Source organism: Agelaius tricolor, unplaced genomic scaffold (assembly GCF_023055355.1).
Source record: "Agelaius tricolor isolate 1412-34295 unplaced genomic scaffold, bAgeTri1.0.p SCAF_5, whole genome shotgun sequence".
In the NCBI taxonomy this organism is placed as follows: Eukaryota; Metazoa; Chordata; class Aves; order Passeriformes; family Icteridae; genus Agelaius; species Agelaius tricolor.
In genome coordinates, this window is record NW_027269265.1 from 9,082,276 (window position 1) to 9,089,838 (window position 7,563).

Here is a 7,563-nt window from a genome sequence, read left to right on the forward strand (position 1 = left end):
AAATGGTGAACTAATGCATCTAAGGCAAAAGAAAGCAATAAAATTTTGATATCTTTTTTCAGTCTTAATTTAGTAAGAATAGTTTACATTAGAAGCATTAAATGTTAAATCAGCCGGTAAATAACATTTAATTTACATACTATATGGTACCAGTTAAAATAACTAAGTCAGAGGCCTATAAAAGAAAAATAATATTAACCACATTTGCAGATTACTTGAATTAATTTGTTGTGGGTTTCCGTATTTCTTTTTGCACAAATAAGCAGTATCCCCAAAGGTAAAGCAGGCTTACATTTAATTTAAGTAAACAACTTAATGTATCCCCTTTAGGACATCACAATCTTTCTGGTAAACTTGTACATTTGTCTGTAATTATCCTAACAGGACAAGTGAAGGATTCAGCCCTATGAAAAAGCCTAATGAGAAATGAGAAAGCCTAATGAGAAAAGAGCCACTTTTTGCTAGAAGTATTAGGAGTAAAAAGAGCTGATTAAAAAAAAATCTTATTAGAAATGCTCATATTAAAATTCTGCTGCTTGTTTATTTTAATTAAGCTATAGGGAGAATCAGCAAGACGATTAATTAAGAAGCACTTTCTCTTTTAATCAGAGTGCTCATCTAACTTGCTACAGGGTTAGCGTAAAGAAAAGATTTATTTTTAAAAATCTTAGTAACAAGTAGCTCTGTATGAGAAACAGCTAATATGCTTTGAATGAAAAATAGGCTTATAATAATGTAACTCCAAAGATTATACTTTAGAGACTAGGTAAAAAACCCCATATTTTAAAAGGATTAAAGCTTTGGTGTAAGTTCAAGACAGCTGTAATTTCATTTCCTTTCAGGAAGGGAAACGGAATCTTGCGAATCCAAAAAGAAAGGCTTCCAAACACTCTGGAAAAGAGATAGGATCAAATGAAATGCAACTGACAAAAACCCCAAAAAAACAGAAAATTGGGCGTTGCAGTATCTTCAAGAAATGGTCTGTGAGGAAATAAGCTGCATTGCAAAGGACCAAAAGATGCCCAAACTGAGCTCACAGACGTTGCAAAAGCAGGGGAAAAAGTCAAGGAGGAAGACAAAGCTTGGAGGGGAAGATATAATAGCATGGCATGGATGCTTCAAAAAAAAAAAAAAAAAATCTTTCCCATACGCTATCAAGTGCAGGCAGATGCAGCAAAGCTTGCCAAAATTGATCCCCGCTGAAGGCCAAAAGCGAAAGGAAGGACTTAGAAACAGGCTGGAAAGGAGATAGCATCAAAGGAATTGCAATTGGAGGAGAAAAAAAAGAAAATGTGGAAATTTGGGCAATTTAGTGAGTATGAGAAAATGGAGCAGGATTCTATCAGAGCAGTGCAAAAAACCAAAACATGCCCAAACTGAGCTCACAGACATTGCAAAAGCAGGGGAAAAAGTCAAGGAAGAAGAAAAAGCTTGGAGGGGAAGGTATAAGAGACATGGCATGGATGCTTCAAAAAAACTAAAAAAAAAAAGGAAAAAATCTTTCCCAAAGTTCAAGCCATCAAAAGGCATGGCATGTCATTCAGAGCAGGGACATGCACCAAAGATTCCTCTCTTGGTCCCCATTGAAATCGCAAGATTCCGTTTCCCTTCCCGAAAGGAAATTCCATTTCCTTTCGGGAAGGGAAACGGAATCTTGCGAATCCAAAAAGAAAGGCTTCCAAACACTCTGGAAAGGAGATAGGATCAAATGAAATGCAACTGAAAAAAACCCCCAAAAACCAGAAAATTGGGCCTTGTAGTATCTTCAAGAAATGGTCTGTGAGGAAATAAGCTGCATTGCAAAGGACCAAAAGATGCCCAAACTGAGCTCACAGACATTCCAAAAGCAGGGAAAAAAGTCATGGAAGAAGAAAAAGCTTGGAGGGGAAGGTATAATAGACATGGCATGGATGCTTCAAAAAAAAAAAAAAAAATCTTTCCCGTACGCTCTAAGTGCAGGCAGATGCAGCAAAGCTTGCCAAAATTGATCCCCGCTGAAGGCCAAAAGAGAAAGGAAGGACTTAGAAACAGGCTGGAAAGGAGATAGCATCAAAGGAATTGCAATTGGAGGAGAAAAAAAAGAAAATGTGGAAATTTGGGCAATTTAGTGAGTATGAGAAAATGGAGCGGGATTCTATCAGAGCAGTGCAAAAAACCAAAACATGCCCAAACTGAGCTCACAGACGTTGCAAAAGCAGGGGAAAAAGTCAAGGAAGAAGACAAAGCTTGGAGGGGAAGGTATAATAGACATGGCATGGATGCTTCAAAAAAACTAAAAAAAAAAAGGAAAAAATCTTTCCCAAAGTTCAAGCCATCAAAAGGCATGGCATGTCATTCAGAGCAGGGACATGCACCAAAGATTCCTCTCTTGGTCCCCATTGAAATCGCAAGATTCCGTTTCCCTTCCCGAAAGGAAATTCCATTTCCTTTCGGGAAGGGAAACGGAATCTTGCGAATCCAAAAAGAAAGGCTTCCAAACACTCTGGAAAGGAGATAGGATCAAATGAAATGCAACTGAAAAAAACCCCCAAAAACCAGAAAATTGGGCCTTGTAGTATCTTCAAGAAATGGTCTGTGAGGAAATAAGCTGCATTGCAAAGGACCAAAAGATGCCCAAACTGAGCTTACAGACGTTGCAAAAGCAGGGGAAAAAGTCATGGAAGAAGAAAAAGCTTGGAGGGGAAGGTATAATAGACATGGCATGGATGCTTCAAAAAAAAAAAAAAAATCTTTCCCGTACGCTATCAAGTGCAGGCAGATGCAGCAAAGCTTGCCAAAATTGATCCCCGCTGAAGGCCAAAAGCGAAAGGAAGGACTTAGAAACACGCTGGAAAGGAGATAGCATCAAAGGAATTGCAATTGGAGGAGAAAGAAAAGAAAATGTGGAAATTTGGGCAATTTAGTGAGTATGAGAAAATGGACCGGGATTCTATCAGAGCAGTGCAAAAAACCAAAACATGCCCAAACTGAGCTCACAGACATTGCCAAAGCAGGGGAAAAAGTCAAGGAAGAAGACAAAGCTTGGAGGGGAAGGTATAATAGACATGGCATGGATGCTTCAACAAAAAAAAAAAAAATCTTTCCCATACGCTATCAAGTGCAGGCAGATGGAGCAAAGCTTGCCAAAATTGATCCCCGCTGAAGGCCAAAAGAGAAAGGAAGGACTGAGAAACAGGCTGGAAAGGAGATAGCATCAAAGGACTTGCAATTGGAGGAGAAAAAAAAGAAAATGTGGAAATTTGGGCAATTTAGTGAGTATGAGAAAATGGACCGGGATTCTATCAGAGCAGTGCAAAAAACCAAAACATGCCCAAACTGAGCTCACAGACATTGCAAAAGCAGGGGAAAAAGTCAAGGAAGAAGACAAAGCTTGGAGGGGAAGGTATAATAGACATGGCATGGATGCTTCAAAAAAACTAAAAAAAAAAAGGAAAAAATCTTTCCCAAAGTTCAAGCCATCAAAAGGCATGGCATGTCATTCAGAGCAGGGACATGCACCAAAGATTCCTCTCTTGGTCCCCATTGAAATCGCAAGATTCCGTTTCCCTTCCCGAAAGGAAATTCCATTTCCTTTCGGGAAGGGAAACGGAATCTTGCGAATCCAAAAAGAAAGGCTTCCAAACACTCTGGAAAGGAGATAGGATCAAATGAAATGCAACTGAAAAAAACCCCCAAAAACCAGAAAATTGGGCGTTGTAGTATCTTCAAGAAATGGTCTGTGAGGAAATAAGCTGCATTGCAAAGGACCAAAAGATGCCCAAGCTAAGCTCACAGACGTTGCAAAAGCAGGGGAAAAAGTCATGGAAGAAGAAAAAGCTTGGAGGGGAAGGTATAATAGACATGGCATGGATGCTTCAAAAAAAAAAAAAAAAAAATCTTTCCCATACGCTATCAAGTGCAGGCAGATGGAGCAAAGCTTGCCAAAATTGATCCCTGCTGAAGGCCAAAAGCGAAAGGAAGGACTGAGAAACAGGCTGGAAAGGAGATAGCATCAAAGGAATTGCAATTGGAGGAGAAAAAAAAGAAAATGTGGAAATTTGGGCAATTTAGTGAGTATGAGAAAATGGACCGGGATTCTATCAGAGCAGTGCAAAAAACCAAAACATGCCCAAACTGAGCTCACAGACATTGCAAAAGCAGGGGAAAATGTCAAGGAAGAAGACAAAGCTTGGAGGGGAAGGTATAATAGACATGGCATGGATGCTTCAAAAAAACTAAAAAAAAAAAGGAAAAAATCTTTCCCAAAGTTCAAGCCATCAAAAGGCATGGCATGGCATTCAGAGCAGGGACATGCACCAAAGATTCCTCTCTTGGTCCCCATTGAAATCGCAAGATTCCGTTTCCCTTCCCGAAAGGAAATTCCATTTCCTTTCGGGAAGGGAAACGGAATCTTGCGAATCCAAAAAGAAAGGCTTCCAAACACTCTGGAAAGGAGATAGGATCAAATGAAATGCAACTGAAAAAAACCCCCAAAAACCAGAAAATTGGGCCTTGTAGTATCTTCAAGAAATGGTCTGTGAGGAAATAAGCTGCATTGCAAAGGACCAAAAGATGCCCAAACTGAGCTTACAGACGTTGCAAAAGCAGGGGAAAAAGTCATGGAAGAAGAAAAAGCTTGGAGGGGAAGGTATAATAGACATGGCATGGATGCTTCAAAAAAAAAAAAAAAATCTTTCCCGTACGCTATCAAGTGCAGGCAGATGCAGCAAAGCTTGCCAAAATTGATCCCCGCTGAAGGCCAAAAGCGAAAGGAAGGACTTAGAAACACGCTGGAAAGGAGATAGCATCAAAGGAATTGCAATTGGAGGAGAAAGAAAAGAAAATGTGGAAATTTGGGCAATTTAGTGAGTATGAGAAAATGGACCGGGATTCTATCAGAGCAGTGCAAAAAACCAAAACATGCCCAAACTGAGCTCACAGACATTGCCAAAGCAGGGGAAAAAGTCAAGGAAGAAGACAAAGCTTGGAGGGGAAGGTATAATAGACATGGCATGGTTGCTTCAAAAAAAAAAAAAAATCTTTCCCGTATGCTATCAAGTGCAGGCAGATGCAGCAAAGCTTGCCAAAATTGATCCCCGCTGAAGGCCAAAAGAGAAAGGAAGGACTTAGAAACAGGCTGGAAAGGAGATAGCATCAAAGGAATTGCAATTGGAGGAGAAAAAAAAGAAAATGTGGAAATTTGGGCAATTTAGTGAGTATGAGAAAATGGAGCGGGATTCTATCAGAGCAGTGCAAAAAACCAAAACATGCCCAAACTGAGCTCACAGACGTTGCAAAAGCAGGGGAAAATGTCAAGGAAGAAGACAAAGCTTGGAGGGGAAGGTATAATAGACATGGCATGGATGCTTCAAAAAAAAAAAAAAATCTTTCCCGTATGCTATCAAGTGCAGGCAGATGCAGCAAAGCTTGCCAAAATTGATCCCCGCTGAAGGCCAAAAGCGAAAGGAAGGACTTAGAAACAGGCTGGAAAGGAGATAGCATCAAAGGAATTGCAATTGGAGGAGAAAAAAAAGAAAATGTGGAAATTTGGGCCATTTAGTGAGTATGAGAAAATGGACCGGGATTCTATCAGAGCAGTGCAAAAAACCAAAACATGCCCAAACTAAGCTCAGAGACGTTGCAAAAGCAGGGGAAAAAGTCAAGGAAGAAGACAAAGCTTGGAGGGGAAGGTATAATAGACATGGCATGGATGCTTCCAAAAAAAAAAAAAAAAAAAAAAAAAAAATCTTTCCCATACGCTATCAAGTGCAGGCAGATGCAGCAAAGCTTGCCAAAATTGATCCCCGCTGAAGGCCAAAAGAGAAAGGAAGGACTGAGAAACACGCTGGAAAGGAGATAGCATCAAAGGAATTGCAATTGGAGGAGAAAAAAAAGAAAATGTGGAAATTTGGGCAATTTAGTGAGTATGAGAAAATGGACCGGGATTCTATCAGAGCAGTGCAAAAAACCAAAACATGCCCAAACTGAGCTCACAGACATTGCAAAAGCAGGGGAAAAAGTCAAGGAAGAAGACAAAGCTTGGAGGGGAAGGTATAATAGACATGGCATGGATGCTTCAAAAAAACTAAAAAAAAAAAGGAAAAAATCTTTCCCAAAGTTCAAGCCATCAAAAGGCATGGCATGTCATTCAGAGCAGGGACATGCACCAAAGATTCCTCTCTTGGTCCCCATTGAAATCGCAAGATTCCGTTTCCCTTCCCGAAAGGAAATTCCATTTCCTTTCGGGAAGGGAAACGGAATCTTGCGAATCCAAAAAGAAAGGCTTCCAAACACTCTGGAAAAGAGATAGGATCAAATGAAATGCAACTGAAAAAAACCCCCAAAAACCAGAAAATTGGGCCTTGTAGTATCTTCAAGAAATGGTCTGTGAGGAAATAAGCTGCATTGCAAAGGACCAAAAGATGCCCAAACTAAGCTCACAGACGTTGCAAAAGCAGGGGAAAAAGTCAAGGAAGAAGACAAAGCTTGGAGGGGAAGGTATAATAGACATGGCATGGATGCTTCAAAAAAACTAAAAAAAAAAAGGAAAAAATCTTTCCCAAAGTTCAAGCCATCAAAAGGCATGGCATGGCATTCAGAGCAGGGACATGCACCAAAGATTCCTCTCTTGGTCCCCATTGAAATCGCATGATTCCGTTTCTCTTGCCATTGCTCATAGTGTTCAAATGAGCTTGTAGTTATATCTTTAATGGAAATCTCTGTGTGAAATTTCCCCTTAGAATGTGCATCCTCCCCTAGCTTGTGCGTACATACATAAAGAAACACACATCTCCGTGCAGGCAGGCAAGCACTTGCACTGGCACCACTTAGCTGGGGCAGGGGACAGAATTTGACTCAATACATCAGCCGAGTTCTGCTGATCCTGTCAAATCAGTTAACTTTGAATTCACTGTGAAGCTGTTTTCCATGCTCTACTACTTCACATTTTTTTTTATGGGGAAAGCTGATGCTTGAGGACCACAACAATACAGGCTTTCCTTTCCACTTTTTTATTTCAGTGCGCTGTCTGTCAAAACCCTCTTTAGTCTTTGCAATCCATCTCTCGTTAAGATCCAGCTGTGCTTCTATTTCCTCTTATCAAAAAGCTGGAAGCTGTTGGAAACCGGAAGCAGTTGGAAAAAATTGGAAACAAAGTGAAAGCGTTCACTTTTCACTCTGTAACTGCCCCTGCTGCTGGCAGGAATGTGGCTGTGAAGTATGTGTGCTTAAAGCCTGTGGACTCTGCCCTAGGGATGGAGTTAATGGAAAACTCCTCTAAGGGAGCTGGCTCCACTTTTTGGCAGCTGGAGGTAAGGCAGGAACCTCGGGATGTGATGCAGGAGCCTGGGCCAGCAGCAGCAGCTGTGGGTGGCAGATGTTTGGAGGCACTGCTGCTAAGACCACTTTGCTGCTCTCTGGGCCCTGCAGCAGTGATGAGGCAGTCCAAGGAACCATGGAAAGGTGTCTCTAGAGTATGGGGACAGACTCTGAGAAGCAGGAGGCTGGGAGAAGATGTGTTGTAGGATCAGCAGAGGAATTTGTAGAGAATAGGGATGAAGTCTTCAAAATTGAAAGAAATGTCAA